Below are 12449 nucleotides of genomic sequence, written 5' to 3'. Positions count from 1 at the left end.
CTCCCACACTTAACAAATACGTAAGCATTAATCAGATCTGCTCTCAGTCTTCTTTCCTCAAGGCTGAACAGACCCAGGTCCCCCAGCCATTCCATACTGAGGAGATGCTCCAGGCCCTTTATCACCTTCCTGGCCTTCTGTTGGACTCTCTCCAGGAGATCCCTGTTATTTCTGTACCAGGAAGGGAGCCCAGAACTGGATGCAGTACTGCAGGTGAGGCCTGACCAGGGCAGAGCAGAGAGGGGGGGATCACCTCCCTTGCTCTGCTGGCCACGCTCCTTTTAAAGCACCCCAGGATGCCATTGGTCTTCTTGGCCAGCAGGACACACTGCCGGCTCACGGCCAATCTGTTGTCCACCAGCATCCCCAGGTCCTTCTCTGCAGAGCTCCTCTCCAGCCGGTCACATCCTAAGCTTACTGATATTTGCAGTTATTCCTTCCCAGGTGCAAGACTCTACACTTGCTTTTGTTCCACCTCACCTGGTTTGTTTCTGCCCAGCTCTCCATCCTGTCCAGATCTTGCTGAATGGCAGCACAGCCTTTTGGCGTGCCAACCACTTCTCTCCCAGCTTTGTCTCATCAGTGCACTTGCTAAGGGTGAACATATCCCCTCATCAAGGTCATTGACAAAGATATTGAACAAGACCTTGTGAGAAACACTCAAAGTCACCAATTTCAGCTTAGGCAAGGATCTTAGTGATAGCAGCAAAGTTTATTCATTATTGCAGTAACAGGCACATGCTCCCTGTTAATAAGGGAAAAACTGCACATCGATCAGAGAAATTCATCCTGTTCTGTACTCTGAACCCAACGCAGGCAATGCTCTCCTGGCACTCACTGGTTGAGCGTCTAGGCTCACAATCTCCCCGACACTGTTGCTATGATGTAGTTCCATATAAGGTCCATTACCAACCTGCTCTTTTTGGTATGTTTTGTACTTCTCCATGGAGATACGAGGGCCATATTTCCAAGAGTGAGCACATTTGTTCTGTCCTGTGCCGAGCTCCCTCTCTCTCTCCACCCTGCATATTTGCCTTATTTTGTGCCTGGCTCAATTCCACCCCAATCAGAACACCCCAAATCTTTAACTTTTTAACTCTGCTCAGCAACTTTCTTAGTAGAAGGCAAACGGCTCTTTCACAAGAGGGCTGTAAGTTCAGTAAAGGCCAGTACTACATACAGAAAATACTAAAAGCTTCTACAGCAACAACACAATCTCCCCTTCACAACCAGACCCAGCACCAACCCCCGGGAGCACCGCCACTCACAGCTCTCCAGCCGCACTCTGCGCCGCCCATCACCACCACTGAGCTCAGCCAGTAAACCAGTTCTCAGCCCACCTCATCATCCACTCATCTATCCCACACTTTCTCAGCTTCATTACCAGGATGTTGTGGGAGACAGTATCAAAAGCATTGCTGAAGTCAAGGCAGGCAAATGACATCCACTGCAGCAGCACCTGAAATAGTCCTTCCCACTCAGGCTGAAGCCTTGATTCCTTCCAGGCACGTATTAGGACCAGCCTCCAACACGAGATGAGTGCACTGGAAATTCCAGAGGTGGAGTTTGAGCCAACAGTCCACATTCCTTATGGGGTAACAGAGCAGCAGACAACCCGAGTACACAGTTCTGGAGAAACTTACCCTTGGTTTCAAGAGCGGGCATCTCACCACTCCCAAGTACGGCCACCCAAACAGCACTTTGTACGGTGATACTCCTAAGCCTTTTCTGTGAGTGGTTCGTATTCTGACAAGGGCTACAGGCAAACACTTTGTCCATGGTAATTTGGTCTCTAAAATCAATTTTGACAAGTGCTTCTTCAGCATCTGATTGATTCATTCTACTTTCCCTGAAAAAGGAGGGTGCCACGGAGTATGGAGCTCCCACTTCATTTCTAAAGCTCTCATTAGCTCCTGTAGGACTTGTGAAGTAAAGAGGCTTCCCTTATCCAAGTCTATATTCTGCATAATCCCATATCTAGGGATTGTGTCTGGATGTAGAGTCCTCAGTGCAGAAGAGACATGGACCTGTTGGATCACATCAGAGGATGGCCACAGAAAAAAAAGAACCAAGGGATCAAACAGCTCTCCTCCAAGGACAGGCTGAGAGCTGGGGCTGTTCAGGCCAAAAATGTGAAGGCTTCGAGATGACCTGGTAACAGCCTTTCAATACTTAAAGGGGAGCAAAAGGAAAGAACAAGGGAAAAATTAGGTCAGATGTAAGGAAAGTATCTTTTTACAGCAAGGGACAAGGGGAAATGGTTTGAAGTTGAGGGAAGGGAGATTTAGTTTGGATGTTAGGGTGAAGTTCTTTACAAAGAGAGTGGTGAGGTGCTGGAACAGCTGCCCAGAGGCTGTGGATGCCCCGTCCATCCCTGGAGGTGTTCAAGGGCAGATTGGATGGGGCCCTGGGCAGCCTGGTCCAGTATGAAATGAGGCCCTGCGTGTGGCAGGGAGTTGGAGATTCATGATCCTCGAGGTCCCTTCCAACCTGGGACATTCGGGTTGTTATTCTGTGATTCCGGGCAGTGGAACAGGCTGCACAGAGAGGTGGTAGATCACAGAATCACAGAATTGTAGGGGTTGGAAAGGACCTCCAGAGATCATCGAGTCCAACCCCCCTGCCAAAGCAGGCTCCCTACACCAGGTCGCACAGGTAGGCATCCAGGCAGGTCTTGAACATCTCCAGAGAAGGAGACTCCACCACCTCCCTGGGCAGCCTGTTCCAGTGCTCCGTCACCCTCACTGTAAAGAAGTTCTTGCGCATGTTTGTGCAGAACTTCCTATGCTCCAGTTTCTGGCCATTTCCCCTTGTCCTGTCTCCACTCACCACTGAAAAGAGTCCGGCCTCGCCATTCTGCCCCCCACACCTCAAATATTTATAGACCTGGATCAGGTCCCCTCTCAGTCTCCTTTTCTCAAGGCTGAACAGACCCAGTTCACTCAGCCTTTCCTCATAGGGGAGATGCTCCAGGCCCAGAACTGGACACAGTACTCCAGATGAGGTCTTACCAGGGCAGAGTAGAGGGGGAGGATCACCTCCTTTGACCTGCTGGACACGCTCTTTTTAATGCACCCCAGTAAGCCATTGGCCTTTTTGGCCACAAGGGCACACTGCTGGCTCATGGCCAACCTGTCGTCCACCAGGACACCCAGGTCCCTTTCCGCAGAGCTCCCCTCCAGCAGGTCATCCCCAAGGTCCCAGCCTGATGGATGCACCATACTCTATCACCAGTCACATCGCTTATTGGGCTGGAAGAACAGACCCCAGGGAGCCCCTTGTGACCCCCACTCCATCCTTAAGTGAGCTTCCAACAGCCATTACAAAACCCACCTGCATACAAGTGATGCACGAACAAGGGGCTCATGAGGGGCTCCATTACCTGCTCCACAGATTTCACAGTGCTTAAACCACTAAAAAGAGGAGCCCCAGAAATCCTTAAACCCCATCAAGCTGCAAAACAGAACAAGATCCAAATAGATGGAGAACATAGTTTAAATACGTGCCCTTAAACAATACTCAGCATGGGTGGAATTAATACGTGGCACAGGAGACACAGAGGGGAAATGGGCAGAGGACGCAGGGAGGACACAAAGACACAAGTGGGATGCGAGGACACAGAGGAAAGGGACATAGAGGGCATGTGTCATTAAATGAATAGACTGGGACAACACGGTAGCAGACAAACCAAGTTTGGAGCCTCAGGTTGGAGATTATGCAATAAGAATCATGAAAGAGGGAACAGAGACTTCATGAGAAGTATTGAGTTTAAAAAGAGCTGCAAGAAGATCCAGAGAACACAGAATCCTCTTATAGAAAAGTGTATTAGCTCCAGGCATTTCCAGAGTTGCAATGCTCAGTAAGCCAACCAGCGCTACCTTGGGATTGATTGAAGCATTCCAGAGACAGATGAGCGCAAAAGGAACGTACAACACTTCCTGCATTACCAGTTCAGAGAAAGGGAGATACCCCCTTCACCTCCCTCAGAAAACAATTGAAGGGCATCATAAAGACAGGCAAAGCAGATAGAGCTACTCTAAACCAGCTTAGAATCCCCACAAAAAAAAAGGGAGTGATCAAAACCCTGCAATAAAGAAAGAATCACTTACCTTTTTCCAAGAAGCAAAGCTCACCCAACACCCCCAGGGAGTGATCACCAGGAAGAGAACTGCCTGTGGGCCTGCCAGCCCTCAAATGAGGTGAGGGAGGGGTGGAGCCAGGCTCAGCCCCATCTGGTCCCACACCTGCATTGCTTCTACCTGTGCTCACAGGGCTGCACCCCTCACCAGGTGCTCCATCACTGCTTCAGGCTGTGATTTCAAAGTTCCCATAAAGGCACGAAGCAAAAAACCAGCAGCTGATTGGGTCTGCCTGCCCGGCAAGGGGAGGTTTACCCATGGACGAGCTAGGATGGTCCACGTACTCTGATTCCAGTCTGTCCTCAGTGGCAATTGGTGGCATTTCTAACAGATAGGGGAGCACGGATTTCAATACTGATATAGCAAGGTGCTGAGAAGCTGCACGTGCAGCAAAAGGGCTGAGATGATTGGTATAAATGGAGTGAGTGCTGTTTGCCAAACTGCCGGGGTCAGCTTATGGCTCCCCAGGGAAAAACGCGCATCATCTACTCACACAGCAATTAAAGACCAGTGTGAAATTATTTTAGGATTTGGTGTCCTCAATGGGTGAACCCAGCACCTGCCTGTATGGCAGCATATGGCCTTTGGGCTCAAACATCAATCCCAAACCCCACAGAAACAGGGAGGCTGCAGTGCATACTTTGTGCAGCCCCTACGCTCCTCGAGCCCCGTACGATTGCTGACGTACGGCAGTGCCCCATCGCTGCTGCAACACGACGCGGGATTGCTGAAGTCGCTGCAGATTTGGAGAAAAGACAAACCATCTCCAGAAAGCACTCCCTGTACAACTTGCCCACATGTGTGGGGCACAAGCCCCATTTTGTGGGCAATGACCCCCACCCCACTGTCACAGCCATGCCCTGTGGACACCATCACCCCACTGCGCACAGCCATCTTGTCCCAGGACTCCATGCACCCCACAGGCATCCCTGCCCTCGTCCTCAACCCCACAGTGACATTGGCATGCAATGAATTGGGGCAGGGGATGTGTTGTTTTTTGTGTTTGTTTTTTTTTTAATCAGTGATAGTATGCGATCTGATCCAATGTCTTTGAAAAGTGCGCTTATGGATCATCAGCTGAGAACAGCAGCAGAACATGGGGTTGTCAGAGGGGGAAGGAAGTGAGGAAAGAAAGGAGAAAGCATGAAAAAGAAATGGTGTATAATCAATGAATATTAAAATGTTATAATTACAAAACAAACAAGAGAGTTTGGCAAAGCAGATCTCCAGAAGAGATCCCTCCCCACTGGTAGCCAGCTCTTAAATAGGTCTAGGAGGCGGCAGCACAGGTGAATTGCTTTCACCTCTGGCTCTGGCTGACTCATTGCTCGTCTCAGGTGATCAGTCAGAAGTTTAGGCCGTGATTCAGCAGTTCCCATACAAATGGGGAAGGCACAGGGTGAGGGAAAGGGCAAGACATAGGGGAAGGAAGGGGAAAGGACAGAATAGCTGTAGAGTAGCCTAAAAAGCAGCAAGAAGCTCTGGGAGGACTGTCGAGTGCCAGATTCTGTATCGGGTGTGGATTTGTGTGCATATGTCATCATATCTGCTTGGGTCAGGGTTCTTGTCAGTTCTGAGCTCCTGCAGTGGGAAGAGCTCAAGCAACTAGTGCAGTCACTGCAGACCTGTGGTATGGGAGAGTGCTTGATAAGGACAGCCCTGCAGCCCTCAGCTGGACAAACTTGCTCCGTGTGCCCAGACTGGGAGCTGCACAGTGCCTGGCCGCACTGCTCCAGCTCAGAGCCCGCTGCCTGCAGCTGCATCTTTGCTTCCTTCCCTCCTGCCCAGAGCCTTGAGGGTGCTCCCACAGTCCCCTGCCCACCCCCAAAATGTCAGAGAAGACAGCTGGCAGCAAGCTGGAGGAATCCCAGCACCCTGTTTTCCTTCTGCCTGCAGCTCTCTCCTCCTCTGCCACACAGGGCTCCAGCCTGCAAAATGCGAATGGTCGGGGGGAAAGGGAGCGCTGGCAGGAGCGACTGCTGCAGCTGGCCGGGGAGGGTCTGCGTACCCCGTGCCCTTCTGGGCTATCTGTCCAGCTGCAGGAAGACCAGGGTAGGGCAGCTGAGAAGCTGCCCCCATCAGAGGAGGGAACAAGCTGTCCTTCCACAGAGACATTCCTCTCACAGCCAGATGCACCCACACAACTCTCAGGCCATCTTGCCAATGACAGCTGTGACACATTGATTCTTTCTATGCAGGTGAATTAATTTTTTCCATCTGTAAACTTAGGGGGAGAACTGCAGTTTTCCTTAACCTTTGTGGAAACACTGTAATGGTCCACACAGAACTCAAAACTCAGCTTTGTGCTATGTCTGGCTGCTTAGACTTACTAGGACCTAAAACCATCCATTTTATGGCATTAAAAAAAAAAAAAAAAAAAAAAAAAAAAAAAAGCCAAAAATGAAACCTGCAGTAGAAGAAAGGCTTTGGGAAAAAAGTACACTGAAGTATAAACAAGACAAACAAGACAGAGGCTAAGCGAACATTAATCTGGCCCGGCGCTTTCTGCCAATGGGCTCTAATTTTGTTATCATTAAATTTGCTGGGCAGTTGCATTTTGGTATTTGAACATTTAGAAATAACGCAACAGATGCTGACAAAGAAAAAAACTCTTTTTTTTTTTTTACAGCTATTTATATGGACTTGGCACAGCTCTCCTGGGTTTGGAGTAGTTTCCCTTTTTTTTCTTCGTCTTTCCCCCCACAACTCCTCCACTTCTAACGTCCTGCTCCTCTCCCGTCCTCACACGACACAGACTGATCGAATTGCCAGGCACTGCGCCCAATCTCGTCGGAAAAGTTCTTTCCGCGGTCTCTGCTGCCTCCTCGTGGCCAATACGCGGAACTGCTGCTGTCTGTCGCCGAGTCCCACAATCAATCCCGTCAGGAAAGTTCCTTCCGCGGTCTCTGCTGCCACTTCGTGGCCAATACGCGGAACTGCCGCTGTCTGCCGCCGAGTCCCGCCAGCAGCATAACGCCTAGAAATGCGGAAGTGGTGTTTTAACCGCTCTGCGCAGCTAATGCACCGCTCTCTTTAGTGATCAGTCCTCCAGCTAATAGTGAACAACCGCCCGTCAACTTAAAAATAGCAACTGTTTCGAAAAACCACTACGGCTATGGGCAAGCAGCCGATTCTTGGACTGCTGGCTTAGTGATATTCTCCCGCTTCTAATCCAGGATGACCCTCGTCATTTTATGCCCGAGCCCACCTGGGAACTGACCGGTTCGGCTCACAGCTGCCTCTCAGCGCCTCGCGGCATCCAACTTGCTCACCGCCCCGGTGAACTAGCAAACGTCCCCTTCCATCCCCAGCCGTTTATAAGCCCTCGCAGCACCAGCCCCAGGGCAGCAGCGCGCATGCGCCTGCGGCCCGGGACGGCAATGGGCACGTGCATTTTCAAGTATACACCTACACGTGCATTACTTTCAACTCCTCATTGCACGTGCGAAGGGCGCAGGGGCCGCTGGGAGCCAGCATAGTCTGTTCCCGAGGCAGGAGCGAGTGTCAAACTGTCCGAGGAAATAGACGCGGAGTACCGCCAATTGGAAGAGCCACTGGTCCAGGAATCGACTGCTCTCCTGCACCTCGGGGCTTTGTAGATTTGAATGCTAGTTAGGAGTTTTCTGGCGCATGCGCGCTGTTGCCTGGAGGACTATCAATAACAAAGGTTGCGCAGAGCGACAAGAACACCACGAATACACCACTGCCGCGTGCCTGCGCGCATGCGCCCTGCTACCTGCGGCACCAAACACACGGTTGCAATTCCACCTATTGGCCACCAGGGGGCACCGGAGACCGTGGAAACAAGAACAACGGCTGGATCGACGCGGAGCTGCGCCGCAGCTTCTCGCGCTCCCTTCTCTTTGTCGTGAAGGCAGAGGAAAAACGCAGTTAGATGGGGGTTGAGGGAGGAGAAAATTACGTCAATTGGAAAAAGACGAAGAAAACCAAGGAAAACTTCTCTACACCCAGCAAACCTCTGCTAAGCGCATAAGAATATCTGTAAATCAATAAGTAATCATCAATCACTGATTTTGTCATGCTCTTTTTTTTTTTTTTTTTGCAAGCCTCCAAGATGATGAAAAAGCTGGTATCAATTGGACAGGTGTGCGCAGCAAAGCCAAGGATGACTAGGAATTATTAACAATCATTAACGTTGCAAAACAATTGCAACGCAAAACAGACATTCAACTTCAAGAATAAAAACATAGCAGTAACAACTTCCATACCTGGCCACGCCACTCAGAGATCCCATTCGGGTCTCCTGAGGCTTGTAAATATCCACTGCAATATCAATTTTGATACCGAGCGATCTGTCGTCAGTTCTTCCATTCACAAGTGAGACCAGAATCTGCCGCAGGGCATTCTGACCACGGGCACCACGGCTGAACTGTTTTAATAACAGCGGGATTCCCAGGCACGGTTTCAAGGATTTGGTCTACTTTGGACCCACGGAAAGAATTAATATGAAATGTGAGGTCTGCATAAGTCATTGTGAGGCGAGCTTCTCAGCATCACCTTTGGGAAGCAGAGAATGGATTTGTCATAAAAGTCTCAGCACAGCAGTAACACAGAACACTGCATAAGAACGATGAGAACGCTTTGTGAGGAGGCAAGGAGCTTGATGAGCTCCGCCTGGGAAATCCTCTTGGGCAACTGTTCTAGATTCAGCTGAACATTCTGTTCCAGAGCGCAGCTCAAAACTACAGAGGAAACAAGGGCAGTTCTACGTAGGCAGAATAAGAAGAATGCTGTGTTCCTTCAGTATTGAAAATCAACAACAGAAGCCATTCGCAGAACACCACTGTGGGAAACACAGCGGCAGAGAAGAAAGCATCCATATTTCCCTGAACCACTGCTCCAGGGAACAAAGGGAAAAAAAAGAAATATAAATTTATTTTATATGCTACCTGTTTGAAGGCATGTACCATTCTCACTTTAACGGCATTAAAGAAAAAAAAAATGCATAGTGTAATCTCCTCCAACAGTATTTGCATTTGGTCTGGGCAGCAAATGGCGCAGCTATGTATCACAAAGAACTGTAGTCATGAGCACCAAGCTCCTAAGCTCCAGCCAAACCAACCGAACGTGCCGATGGACAGGCAGCATCCTTCAGTAGGACAGCCAGTAAAAATGTCCAGAAAGCACCCGATTCTCAGCCTTCTTGTCCCTTTTTGAAAATCCACAGGTCTCTGTGTTAGCTCCACCTCTAGCCTATAAAGCCCAAGTTCGCAGTCTGGTGGAAGTCCAAGAAAAGGTCAGGTTATTACAGCGAGTCCCCAAAAGCACTGACTTTTTTCCTCGCCCCACGTCTCAGTTCTTTTACACACGCGTGGTATCTCTCGCAGGTCACCTGGTGATCTTCTGATGAAGGCCAGATGCCTTTCTCGCTGTGCGCTCTTTGACCGGGATCAAGCTGAAGGATGCTTAACTCACTCCAGCCAGTCGTCTTATCAGCTACAACTCCAGAATTCCATCCACCAATCTGCTGATGCTTTGTTAATTTGTGGCTTTACTGTACCCTGCATTCCAGAGACAGGATAGCTAACAATGTTGTTTGGAGAAACAGCAGACCCTCTTCCATTGCCGCCCATTAAACACAACTCAATAATGAAGGCGCTGCCCCACACATGCGGGAGCTGCACCCTGTGCACATCGCTCTCATGAGCGGCGCCATAGCGAGATGCCAGGGGCTGTGAGACACGATGACACAAAGGCGTTTGGTGATCAGGGCACGGTCAGTACAGCTGGGGAAGTCTGCCTGCTCAGCAGCTCTGGGGAAACTCAGCACATGCACCTGTGAGTACGATCGCCAGACTCTTAACCCAATGCCAAAAGCGTTAGGTTTAGAGCTACACTGTGGGTTGGTATACCTATCTTTAGAGCTCCCATGCAGCTTGGGGTTCAGGTCAAGAAAAAAATTAATGCTGCCTCCCAGGCAATCACAGTGAGGCAAATGTAAGCAGAACACCCAGAGCAGGCAAAGGCAAGGGCAAGGAAAACACCGTAGAGAACTGCCAAGGAAAGGGCAAGGGCAAAGAAAATGCTGCAGGGAACGCCCAAAGGAAAGCCAAGGCAAGGGCAAGACTGCAGGGAAAGGCCAGAGTCAAGAACACAGGAGAAAGAAAACAGGCAGACTGCAAAGTACCCTACAGCTCAGTAACAAGCTCCTTTGGGAGCTCTACATTGTAGTAAGGAACAGGTAAACATTGGTGGGGTATGCTGTCCTTACCAGTCTGGGCAACCAGCAGCTGGTCAGCAAAGTCAGGGCATGCCAGGAAATGAAGCTTTCTATTTCTCGCTGCTCTCTTGAAAAGCTGCAGATTTCTCACTGCAGTTGTCACAGCACCCAGGAACGCTGCGGTTCCCTGACACCACCTGTTGAATGCAATGCAGTGACGAAGGCACTGTCCCGCATATGCAAGGCAGCACCTCCAGCACAGAAGTGCACTGCAGGGCTTCGTTCTCAGCTTGCAGTCTGTTGGCAGACTTTGTTACTAGACAGCAGGGAATTTCCATTGGACTGATTTCTAGGAAGCTGTTGCATTAGATCAAAAATGGCGCTGCAATGAGAGACTAAGTGTGCGCTAAGTAGAAATTGCTTAATTCCTAAAGAACAAAGTTTATTCCTCCTTTCCAGATTACAGAAAGGACTAAAGTGAAACAGGAAGAGCAGAATGCAGGGGCAGTTTAGCGTTATCTGCAAATTAGCATGGGACATCACACGAGAACACCTTCAGACTCCTCAACAGCTTCGCTGCCCTTCTCTGGACGTGCTCCATGGCCTTAACATCTTTCTTGCAGAGAGGGGCCCAAAACTGAACACAATACTCAAGGTGCAGCCTCACCACTGCTGAGTATGGGGAATGGGGACAATTACCTCCCTGCTCCTGCTGGCACCACTGTGTCTGATGCAGGCCAGGATGCCATTGGCCTTCTTGGCTACCTGGGCACACTGCTGCCTCATGTTCAGCCGAGCATCAATCCCTACCTCCAATTTCAGTGTGAAGAACAGTGCAACTAACTGCAACGTTGCACATGACCATTATTATAGAAATTACTATGTTTGTCACTCCTCCTTATGGCTGAGGGAAAGCAAAGCAGTTTTTCAGGACTGAGTGGGTTTTTGTGTGCATCTTGTATAAACTGAATACAATCTAGGCATTTTAATCCAAAATACGATACTTCCTGCAGACATTATGCCTTTCTTGTTTTGCCATTGTTCATTAGATTGTGCATCAAAACCACTTAATGAGTGTGAATAAAGCGTAGACAGTGATGTAACTGCAAAAAGTATCTCCTTCTGCAGTTCACTTGTAGGATTCACCATACTATAAGTTTCACGTGGAATTGTAATGCATTTCGCTGTCTGAAGTATTTCTTATAAACTCTAAACAGTACAAAAATTCTATTATACTGAAATAAATGGCTCTTCAATGTACTCATCAAGGAAACTTGATGAAATACAACTTTATAAAAACATAATTTGCAAACTCACTCTTTTCAAGCATCTCTGTTACTAGTTACCAGTTCCAGATTATGGGCTGATGCTGAATCTCTCAGAGCTGCTCCCCCACTCCTCTGGAAACACCCATCGAGTGCTTTAGTAGCATTAATGGAATGTTGAGTAAACTAAATCTCTTTTAGCAAAGTTGTAGCAGCAGCATGACAATAGTACCTTGGAAAGAAAAGATCTTTAATAAATGTTGAATAGAGCAATTTCATTACCAACCCTCTAGAGCCAATCAGCTGTAATGCAATCTGCTCCTATGCTCTAGGGCCTCTGAGAGACTTCCTAAGAAGTTTCCAAGGGTCCCCTAGTTGACTTTTGGACATTGTAGAACGCTCTCATGGAACCCAGTGCCCTTTCAGGGCCACGCAGTGAACTCTAGAGATAACCAGAAACGTCCCAGAGCTACTGAGCATGCTCTAGGGAGCTCTAGACACATCCTACAGCACCCTATAACCCTCTCACAGCTCCTCAGAGTGCTCTAGGGTTCTACATTGGTTTCCCTCTGTGCCCTACTGGACCTCAGATGCATTCAACTACACACTGAGCCCCCACAGTCCCCCATCATCACCTAAAGGGTTTGCCACAATGCTCCAACTGCCCCAGTCACTGGAGTGCTGCACTGAGCCTCTGACCGCAGTGTGTGCTTGCATGCTCACTTGTTTCAGTACGGAAGCTTTTACTCAAACATATTTTTTTCTAAACTTCAAAGTTGCATTATGTCTGGGTGATCCAGTTACTGGGATTGTTTCATATAAAACCAATGAGAAATAAACATCTAGTACAAACAGGTAACAAAA

Source organism: Lagopus muta, chromosome 5 (genome assembly GCF_023343835.1).
Source record: "Lagopus muta isolate bLagMut1 chromosome 5, bLagMut1 primary, whole genome shotgun sequence".
NCBI lineage: Eukaryota > Metazoa > Chordata > Aves > Galliformes > Phasianidae > Lagopus > Lagopus muta.
The sequence above is the reverse complement of the archived record's forward strand: the minus strand, read 5'-3'. Positions refer to the sequence as shown.